This window comes from Apium graveolens, chromosome 11 (genome assembly GCF_009905375.1).
Source record: "Apium graveolens cultivar Ventura chromosome 11, ASM990537v1, whole genome shotgun sequence".
NCBI classification, from domain to species: Eukaryota; Viridiplantae; Streptophyta; class Magnoliopsida; order Apiales; family Apiaceae; genus Apium; species Apium graveolens.
In genome coordinates this window covers 105,327,298-105,339,435 of record NC_133657.1, presented here as the reverse complement: position 1 = coordinate 105,339,435, position 12,138 = coordinate 105,327,298, and the positions used below count along the sequence as shown (strand labels likewise).

Sequence of the window (12,138 nt, the reverse complement as noted above, 5' to 3'; positions counted from 1 at the left end):
AGCTATAGCTTCTTCATCCGAGACTTGAGAGTATTCGGGATTTGCAGCCTTCCCAGACTTTAATGTAATTACCTTTACCCTCTCCTTAGCTTCCCTCTTTCCTAGAACTTCAGTTTCACTACGGAGTGTACCGGGTTGACGATTTTGCAAGGTATTGGCAATTTGTCCAATTTGATTTTCCAAGGTCTTGATAGAAACCGCTTGGCTTTTGCACATGAGCCTCAACTCCTCCAATTCAGATTTTTCATTAGACTGTTGCAGCTGGAGTTGTTGCCTTGGTTCATATTGCGGTTGCTGAAAACCAGGAGGGTCATACTGCTTTGTTGGATACTGCTGATAAGGCTGTTGAACTGGATTCTGAGAATTGCTCCAACTGAAGTTAGGATGATTGCGGTTGTTAGGATGATAGGTGGCTGGCACAAGTTGCTGCGACCTCTGAAAGTTGCTCACGAACTGAGTTGATTCACTAGAAATAGCACACTGCTCCGTTTCATGGGCACCAACACAAAGCTCACAGACACTAGTAATCTGATTAACTCCATAATTAGCCAAAGAATCTACCTTCATCATCAAAGCCTTAAGCTGACCAGCTATATCAGCAGTTGTATCTAACTCCAGAATTCCTTCTACCTTTTCTTGAGTTAGTCTCTGAGTAGGATTCTGGTATACATTAGAAGCCATCAGTTCAATCAATTCATAAGCTTCATCATAGCTTTTAGCCCAGAAGGCTCCTCCTGATGCTGCATCAAGCACAGGTCTAGAAGTAGCACCCAATCCATTATAGAAGCAGTTAATGATCATCCAGTCAGGCATCCCATAGTGAGGACACTTTCTAAGCATCTCTTTGTAACGATCCCAAGCCTCACATAAAGATTCTCCATATTGCTGAGCAAATTGAGTAAGTGCGTTTCCGATTGCAGCAGTCTTCGCCATAGGAAAGAATTTAGTTAAGAATTTTTTGAGCAAGATCCTCCCATTTGGTGATACACCCTAGTGGTAGACAATGTAACCAGCACTTCATTTTATCCCGCAGAGAGAACGGGAAAAGCCTCAACTTAATAGCATCTTCAGAAACTCCATTGAACTTGAAAGTGTCGCAGATCTTGATGAAATCTCTGATGTGCATGTTGGGGTCATCTGTTGGAGAACCCCCAAACTGAACTGAGTTCTGTATCATCCGAATCGTGCTCGACTTGATCTCAAAGGTATTATCCGAGATGGTTGCTCGAACAATGCTAGACTGAATATCATTAATATTCGGTTGAGAGTAATCCATCAAATACATACTACCAGACATCCACAAAAGAGATAGAACCTGAATAGACACCAATTATATTGAGACCCTATATGTCTAGAATTTGACAACATAACGGTTTAATGCACAAGTTATCTATCGTGATTACATAGGGCAAGTAAGATGGTTAAAATTACCTATGAAATAGGCATATCAAATACATGAAACTATGCTAGCAAGGCAAGTTCTAAACCCCTATATTCACTTTCACTTCAATAGATATTAACACGCTATCTTATAAGTTCACGACGCTCATAAGACGAATAAGCACAACCAATACTAGGTTATCATAGAATCACCACACACTAAGGCATCCAAAGGAATTAACTAAAGAAATCCATAAATAAATCCGCTAAAACCCCACAATAACGATTAGCCTATAATCAGACTCATCATCAACGTGGGTTCCAATGAAAGCATGATATAATAAATGTAGTCTTTATACTGAATAAATGATAAACCAAGTTTGAAAAAAGAGTATAGGTTCACAAGCAAGAAAACTAGCATCCAAAGTTACAACTTAAAACAAAGAATCACAAGTATAAATTAGATCCTCTTCGCCTTGGTTGAATTGTGTTCTACGGTCTTCTTACGCCTTCTACTTAAGCTCTAGTACGTCTTGTTATGAAAAACAACCTTAAATTATATTTATATAACAGCCCATACAGATTAGAACTCTTATGGATCAAAATCAGAGTAGAAACAAGATTCTTTGAATTCGACCTGGCGCATGCGCGCCGCATCTCTGCACTCCTGGCGCGGCCGCGCGCTACTACCGTTCGAGCGTGTTGAATCTCTGGAAAAAAATTCTAAATTCTTCTTTTCTTGCTGGTTTGAGTTGGTCTTTTCACGAGCTTTTATTCTCGACACCATCCTAACACTATATTAGCATCAAAACTATGCCAATTCACCTGAATTCCTAAGATAAGCCTGAAATGTAAAAACACTACAAAACATGTTAAAAACATCAACAACTCGAGTACCAAACACCAATTCAAAGCTTTACGGAGCGTTATAAAGTGACATAAATGCCACTCAACATGCATCCACTTTTATCCAACTAAACACATAATCATCTACCAATAATCCTTATACCCAAACTTCTAAGCATAAAAACTTGATTAATAACCAAAAACTCAAGTAAACATTAAACAACCAACATGCATTCTACATCACATAATGTTTATTCTAAATCATTTTGAAAATTACATTTTACAACCCACCGGCTCTCATTTGATCACGACCGGTGGTGGTCGAACTCGAAGGTGCCCATGCACGAGTCTCCCTTCGAATTTTAGACCTTAAATCTATAATAAAACTAGTGAACTATGCACTCCTTTGAATTCACCTCAAGAAATCATATTTTCTTAAATAAATTCTAAAAGAGGGTTTCGTTGAACTCAATTAAACACTTACATGTAAAGGTGTATAGTGAAGAGGATTGAAAAAGATGATGATTGATGGTAAGATCTTTGAAATTGAATTAGTTTTTGAGGTTGCATGCAAGAGAGAGAGAGAGATAGAGAGAGATAGAGAGAGAGAGAGAGAGAGAGAGAGAGGGAGAACTCGGGTGAGAGAGAGAGAGAGTGAGTGAGCCGAGAGAGAGAGAGGTGGAAGAAGGAGGGATAAAAAATGGGGGGTGTTTTATAATGAAATGGAAGGGGCAAAAGAGTCTTTTTTCACATAAATCAAGAAACTTCTTTTTTTTTCTCATTTTATTCTAAAAATCAAGAAATCTCTCTTTTATAAAATATAAAACCTCCTTTTAAAATCATTTAAAATAGCACCGAGCGCAAATTTTAACACGTATGCATCAAATATTATACAGACACACAAGATCATCAAATATATAAACATTTGCACTCTCAAACACTTTAATCCCTTTTAATACGGGTCATATTCAACTTGACATCCTGACAACACAGCTTAATCCCTTAGCTGCCTTATCAAACTTGAACGAGTTTCCTTATGTTCCGAGTCACTATTATACAATAACGATAATTAGCCACAAAGTCAATTAACCTTTTATTTAATCACATAATTTCACAATTACAACACAAAATTATACTTTATTCACTTAATCACATCGCGAAATTCCCAGTCGCTATAATCTACCCCGCTTAAAAGAATTCTGTCATTAGAATTCAGTCTAAACAGATAGATGGGGATACTTATCTCGCATTTCACTTTATAATTCCCACGTCGATTCCTCTATCTTAGGATTTCTCCACAAAACTCTAACTAAAGGCACCACTTTATTTCTAAGTGCTTTCTCTTTTTGATCTAAGATTGGCACTGGTTGTTCCACATATGAAAGATCTTGTTGGATTCCCACTGGTTCTAACTCGATCACGTGACTTAAATCAGCATTATACTTTTTCAATAGAGACACGTGGAATACATTATGAAGGTGTTGCATCTATGGAGGTAACGCTAGCTTATATGCTACCTTTCAGACTTGCCTTAGCACCTCGAAGGGTCAGATATATATAAGATTCAACTTCCCTTTCTTCCCGAATCTGGATAGACCTTTCCATGGAGAGATCTTTAACAACACTTTTTCTCCGGGTTTGAATAGCACATCCTTTTGACTCTTGTTTGCATACGTTCTTTATCGATCTTGAGCAGCTATCAGCCCTTCACGAATCACTTCCACTTTCTCTTTCGTTTGTTGTACTAGTTCTGGGCCTAACAGCTTGCGCTCGCCAACTTCATCCCAATAGGTGGGGGATCTGCATTTTCTTCCATACAACGCTTCATAGGGCGGCATGCCGATACTCGCGTGATAACTATTTTTGTTAGAAAATTTAATCAACGGCAAATGGTCATCCCAATTTCCATTGAAATCCATTACACAAGTTCTCAACATATCCTCAATCGTTTGAATAGTCCTTTCGCTTTGTCCATCTATCTGCGGATGATACGTGGTGCTCATTTTCAACTTCATTTCCAAATGATCATGACATTGTCGTCAAAATCTCGAGTTAAATCTCGGATCTCTATCATAAACGATAGACACTGGTACTCCATGACGCATCACGATTTCATCCAAGTACAGTTTGACCAACTTTTCCAATGAGAATCTTTCGTTGATTGGCAAGAAATATGCTGATTTTGTCAGTCGATCAACTATTACCCAAATCGCATAATGATTAGACTTGGTCTTTGGTAATTCTACCATGAAATCCATCGCGATATGTTCCCATTTCCATTCGGGTATGTCCAGTGGTTGAAGGAATCCACTCAATCGCTGGTGTTGTACTTTCACTCTTTGACTCGTATAACATATACTTATCCATTCCGTGATTTTCTTCTTCATGTTTGGCCATCAATAACTTTCTTTCGAATCCTTGTACATTTTCGTACTTCCAGGGTGAATCGAAAACCTCAAGTTATGCGCTTCGTGCAAAATCTCGTGCTTTAATTCCACAATGTTAGGAATCCAAATATGCAAGCCAACGTGATAAATTCCTTTTTCATCCTTTTGAGCTCTCACTTCTTCTTCTGTCAATTTATCTTTCTCATGGTTCATCACTTATTCTTAACAACATCGAATCTTTTCCAAGATTTCTGGATGAAATGTCATCGCATACATTGCTTCATTTACAAATTCTGAAACTCGTACCTCTATTTCCAACTTTTCAAATTCTTTGATCAACTCTTCGGACGAATTCAACACATTCAACCTTTCCTTGCGGCTCAATGCATCCACTACAATGTTTGCCTTTCTGGGATGATAATTTATCTTATAGTCGTAATCCTTGATCAATTCCAACCATATTCGTTTCTTAATGTTCAGTTCATTCCATGTAAAGATATAGTTTAAGCTCTTGTGATCCGTATAAATCTCATACTTTTCTCTGTACAAATAGTGTCTCCAAATCTTAAGAGCAAACATAATTGCTTCCAATTCCAGATCATGCGTGAGATACTTCTATTCGTGCGGCTTTAATTACCTTGACGTATATGCTATTACTTTTCCGTGTTGCATCAGCACATAACCTAGTCCTTTATATGAAGCATCGCTGTAGATTACAAATTAACCATTTTCATTGGGTAGAACCACACCGGTGCAGTTACTAAACTTTTTATTAGCTCTTGAAAACTTTCCTCGCACTTATCTGTCCAAACAAACTTCTCGTTCTTCCTTGTCAACTTAGTCAATGGAACAACGATCTTAAAAAATTCTTGCACAAATCTTCTATAATATTCCGCTAATCCGAGAAAATTCTTACTTCCATTGGAGTCTTTGGCCTAACCCAATTCATCACAGCTTCTATATTTACGGGATCGACTTTGATACCTTCACTATTAACTACATGTCCGAGAAACTGAACTTCCTTTAGCCAAAATTCACATTTCAAAAACTTCGCGTAAGACTTTTCTTTCCTTAAAATCTCTAAAAAAATCCTCAAATGTTCCATATGTCTGCCTCCGTCTTGGAGTTTATCAAGATATCATCAATAAACACTACTACAAACTTATCTAGATATTGCCTAAACACTCTATTCATGAGATCCATAAACGCAGCTAGTGCATTTGTCAAACCGAATGCCATTACCAAGAACTCGTAGTGTCCGTATCTCGTTCGAAATGCTGTCTTGGGTATATCTTCCGCCTTGATCTTTAGTTGATGGTATCCAGATCTTAAATCAATCTTCGAGAAATAGGTAGCTCCTTTCAGCTGATCAAATAAATCATTGATTCGCGATAGAGGATACTTATTCTAAATAGTCAATTTATTCAATTCGCGGTAATCGATATACAACCTCATACTTCCGTCTTTCTTCTTTACGAATAGCACTGATGCACCCTACGAGGATACACTCGGGTGAATTACTCCTTTGTTCAATAATTCTTGCAATTGCGTCGCTAATTCCTTGATCTCGACAGGCGTCATTCGATAGGGAGCTTTCAAAATTGGTTCCGTACCAGGAACCAAATCAATTATGAATTTGATTTCTCGATCCGGAGGTAGTTCAGGTAATTCATCTGGAAAGACGTCGGGAAAATCTTTAACTACTAGAATATCCTCAATTCTTAAGGTTTCCACCTCTACATCTTTTACATGAGAAAAATATGCTTCGCATCCCTGTCGTAACAATCTCTTCATTTGAATAGCCGTTAGAAACTTCCTTTCTTGCTTCTTCCCTCTAAATATCACTTCAACTCCATCATTGGTTCTTAATTTCACTTTCTTGCTTTTACATTCGATTTGCGCATCATGGTTCGACAACCAATCCATCCCTAATATAACATCGAATTCTCCTAACTTAAAAGGTATTAGGTCAGCAAAAAAGTGCTGACCTTCTATAACCATATCGCAATTGGGACAAATTCTATTGGTAGTAATTCTTTTTTATTTGCTACTTCTATAATCAAATTGGGTTCAAGAGGATACGTAATGCACTTTAATCTATCAATAATACTTTTAGAATTCAAAGATCTAGTAGCTCTAGAATCCATTAACACTTTGACTTCTACTAAATTTATAGCAAGTGCACCTGCTACCACATCCGTATTCTACACTGCATCTTTCATGGTTATGTTGAATGTTCTAGCCCTTGGCTGGGCTGTTGGGGTGGTGGTCCAGCAATCCTAAGCACATTCTCCTTCTAAACAGGCTCCTTACAGTTCCTTGCCATATGACCTACCTTTCCACACTTGAAGCAAGTCATCTCTGGCTTTCTTGTACCGCTTGGGCATTCCGTTGAGTAGTGTCCTTTCTGGTTACCCTTAAAACAGGTCACATTCAGCTTATTGCACCCCCCGGTGACGCTTTCCATAATTTTTGCACTCCTGAATTTGGGGTCTATTGTCCTTTACTGGTTGTCCCTTCTTCTGGAAATGATTCTTTTGATTTCCATTCCCGGGCTTGAACTTCTAAAACTTTTGGTTCTGATTTCCAGCACTCCTTCCAAACTTCCCTCCAAACTTAGAACTTCCTTGATCATGTTCAGATTTCTCAAACTTCCTCTTCTTTCCTTCATTTTCCCTCTTAGTTGCTTCTCTTTCTCCTTCTACAATCATGGCCTTCTGTACTAACGCAACATAATTCCTTATTTCAAGAAGAGCCACCTGACTTTGAATCCCTGGTTTCAATCATTGCTGGAATCTTTTGGCCCTTTTTTGCTTCGTTATTCATATATTCGGGCGCAAACCTTGCTAACTACGAAAACTTCACTTCATATTCTACCACGATCATGTCTTCCTGTCTAAGATTGAGAAACTTCATTTCCAGTTGGTCTTACATATAACTTGGAAAATACTTTTCTAAAAACATCTCCATAAACTTCTCCCAGGTTAAAACTTTTCCTTCGAGCAATGCCTTAGAAGATTCCCACCAATAACTAGCCTCATCCTTAAGATAATAACTCGCGTACTACGCCTTCTTATCATCCTTAACTTCTTCTAACTCAAAATTCTTCTCCATTTCTCTCAACCAAGACTGAGCTGTAATGGGATCGGGAAATCCTACAAACTCTTGGGATGTATGGATTGAATTTGCTTGAGATTACCGACTTTAGGGGCTGAGGGTTGTTGCAAAAGTTGAAAAAGTTGGTTCATCATAGGAGTATCTTGGTTTTGTTCTTGATCCCGGGTTTGGGTTTCTTCTTCTTGGTGATTTGGTGAAGTGGCCATTTCTTACAAATCTGATTGAGCAATTATTTAGTAATAGGACAGCATGGCATACATATCAATAGAAATTATTTTAGAAAGATCTTTTCAGGTTTTAAACATTACCGAGTTGCGCATACAATCCTATTACTACATGATTCACTCATCAGTTAAGGTTCTCACATGATACAATGTATGTTTTTCACAGGAGATTAAGTACGGTTGCTTGGAAACATGGTATGTAGAATGGTTTATGAAAATCAAAGGTTAATAATATAAAACAAGATGCATAATTTATTTAACGATTCAAAGGTTCATAAATAAAAGGTTTAAATACCAGAAGTGCTAATATAAGGTACAATAATAAAGTAGGGTTAAACAGAGGAAGAACTAGAAAATATCCCCATATATACCCCTAACTTCTACCTAACTACCACTGTAACCAACAATAAGTTCTAAAATACAATATAACATGAAAAGAAAAAGGGATCCCAACATCTGACCAAGTATCCAAAAGCCTACCAGCGCTGAAAAGATACCACAACAACTACGGGCTCCGCCAGATGTCCCGTCTAAACTTACAATCTCATGAACTATCAAGAATCTCCCTCAACACTGTCAGCATCCATCGTACGATCTTATGCACTCTCCGGGCCTGAGCATCACTGGAAGATGGTCCCTCATCCAACCTTCTCCGGGAAACCTGCTCCACCATCTGAATATGAACTCTCCACTCATCCTCTAGCACCAACGTCTGCTGCCTAGAATCACGAGCTAGTCTACCCACCAAAGCCCCCAACTTAGGAATACGGGAGTAAATAAAATCTCGATCCTGGGCCAACTTGCCACCAACACTGACAGGCACACGCATAGGAATAACAGACTCTCGCTCAGGGGCCGGGGTCTCTGGATCTGGTCTCAAGGGAGAAACATGCATAGGGGCCTCACTGCTCTCAGATGGGTCCTCCTCAGGGTCTGAACTAACATACAAGGTCTCCACTGAAGGGGGTGGAATAGACTCCACTGGTGAACTAGACAACTATGCTCTAAATCTGAATCGCTACCACTACTAGGGTCCTGAGATAAAACAAAAACAACAACCAAGAAATAAGATTAGGGTTAAATAATACTTTAACTGACTTCATACCCTAACTCTAGTTTCTACCTTGACCTAATCACTTTACTTATACTATACCTAATAGTCTAACTCAATTCTATATGAGTTAAACACTCTTGAAATATCTATATATATACCCAAATACCCATTTATCCTAACTTGTCTCAGGAACTAGATCTTGTATATATGATACCAACTTGTGACGCCCTCAATCTCGGGGTTAGGAAATGAGACAAGATTATAACCACAAACCAGAATAAATATCTTACAACCCAAAATATTAATAAATTCAAATTTATTCGAGTCCGATATGGAACCGACTAGAATAACCCACTATATCTGATCCAACTTATACATTCCTTCCAACTAATACGCTTGCTCACACATACTGCTGCCTGCTCTGGCATCTGAAAACCTAAGACACGGTAGGGACCATTAGGAACGCTCTTGCGAGTGGTGCACCTAAGTCTGACCATCTTCTTTCTTAATTGCCATGGTTAGATCAAAACTAATATATGAGGTAAGAAGCTTAGCAAGTAACTATATAAACAGTTCTATAATGCATCAAATGTATCAATATCAACCTCGGAGGCATTCTATTTTAAAACTCTAGGTGCAAGATCTCTATCTTTGACTATGTAATGGTTATGAAGAAAGGTTGGGCTTTCAAGAATCAAGGCCCAGAATAGGGTGAAAGCCGACATTCATTGCAAAGTAATCGTAGGATTTCAATAAGATGCTCAATTGAAAGGAAGCATGCAGTTAAGCTTCGAGAATAAATACCACTATCAATGTGAACTAATAGTGTTCTCAAATTCCACAACTTAAAAAAGATACGATTCAGTCCATTTCATTTCATTTCATTTTTAAGGAAGCAACGACTTAAGGAATGTAATCAATTTTTCTTTTATTAAAAAATAGGTAACCCTTGATTGGAATACTCATCTTATTATAATATGGGTGATCAGCCCGTACCGACCTCTATCTGGTCGTTATATTACCCATGGAATTATTTCAGCCTTATGTCAGACTAGCCCCGCTAGCCTCTTTGACTGGACTAGTCCCACTAGTCTCTTACGTCTCTATCCAGTCCATCAGGAATTCATTTGGAAAACCTTTATGTTGGAAGAAGGAAAAGAGTTGACTAAATTCATTTTAACATTACCAAGAATATGAAATCATCTAGACTCATTCAAGTCAAAAATCATTCTTAAGCTCAAATTAAGATTCCAAGGAAAGTGAATGAATCAAACAAAAACAGGGATCAATACTAAGGAACTGGATCAAATGATAAGCAGGGTGTACTAGTTCCAAGTTAGAATAGTTTCAAAGATCACCACATGACAGGGTTCACATGTTATCAAAGAATCTAAATTAATCAAGCCATAAAGTAAGGGAATTCATAAAGGTTTTTTTAGGGTTTACGAGATCATAAGATAACAAAGGGAATAATAAGGGTACAAATCAATAGGGTTACTATAAAGGGTCGAAGAGGGTTTGATATCAAGTTGTCACAAGAAACAATATCAGGGTATCTCAGAATCAATAACAGGTATCTCACAATTTCAATAAAAAGTTACTTCTTTATCATGGAATCAATAATTTCCTCTCTATAATCGCTTTCCTGCTTAACGGATACCGAGCTACTACCACCTAAGATATCTTTTCCTTTCCTAGCCTGAATGCCTCCGATATCAGAATCTACAGTCCAAAACAGAATCCCTAATTAGCAACTTACTCAATATTCAACATTTCTCGGAATGCCTAACGATTACCCCAATTCGATAATGCTTAACTAGTATAGCCGAGTATAATCATAAAATACTCACATAGCACTTAGTAGCATATACCTTATACTTAACGATCTATACCTTAACAAACAATCGTGATTCGCATAACTCGACAACAAAATAACTCATTTCTTTCTTTTTAATCCAAAATTTGAACCAAAACAATGGAATCAAACAAAGAATTTAACATGCCAATTAATTTTATCATGTATAATTAAGATTTACATCCAAACCTTTTTAAAAGAAAACCGAACCAAAAATCAAATCTTTCAACCAAAATCCTTTGTAAAACTCGAATCAAAATCAAAAACCCTTTTTATTAGTAAAAATTCGAACTCAAAACCATAATCATATCAAAAGATCCTTTAACCACTTAAACATCAATTACCCTTGACAAGCAACCACTCCTCCCCTTTTAAAAATAAAAATTCAAACCCCATCATCAAAACAAGATCAAACAAAATCACATGCAATCATTTAAAACTAACATTCATACTACCAAACATCAACTATCTTCAAAAATCATTTCCCCACATAATTTTTATAAAAAATTTGAACCTAATCATGTGTTCAAATTCGAATGAAATCTTGGAAATCAACATGCAATGATTTTTAGTAACATGCATAGTGGTTTTGATGACATGCATCCACTTTTATCCAAGTACACACATAATCATCTATGTAACGCCCCCAAATCCGGGGTCAAGGGATTTGATCATCACTATGAAACCTCAATCGAAATCAACCTGTTTAATCAATAATTAAATGCCAACGGAAGATATTTATCATAAATGACCCCAAACTAATCCAAGATCTTTTAAGGTTACAGTTCTAGAAACAAGAATTCCAAATTCCATCAATAAATTTTTCACTTTCTTTTCTAACTCTTTTCAATAAATTCCAACTCAAAACTAAACCCACTAGTATAACTTTGAAATGAAGTATACTAGGCCCAAATAAAATACAAAACTATAATATAATATAATATAAACAAATTTACACAATAAAACTTACAATAGTTTATAAACCCTGGACCAACCACCTTCCAAAAGCTTCTTCTTTGCTTCCTCGAATTACGCAGCTAAACAGTGCAAGCTAATCCTCACTGGAGGTTAAATTTGAAAACAGGCAAGTAAAATGCTCAGCAAGATCATTATGATATATATCGGGTCGTTTTAATATAAAACCGACATCTGCATTAGAGAAGAACATTTAAAATCATAAAATCTTAGTTGAGGAACCCCATAATTGATTCCTTAATTGTATTCAAAACCATTTTGATATTTTTGAGCGAAATGCTTCAGCAATACTTTGAATCT

At 37.1% G+C, this 12,138-nt stretch overlaps 1 non-coding gene across 1 annotated transcript; it reads left to right on the top strand.

The window, feature by feature from the left end:
- Positions 1-811: 811 nt before the first annotated feature.
- Positions 812-918, top strand: LOC141698913 (small nucleolar RNA R71). The gene has a single exon (XR_012565410.1). It is a non-coding gene; the product is annotated as a small nucleolar RNA R71 (small nucleolar RNA).
- Positions 919-12,138: the final 11,220 nt, after the last annotated feature.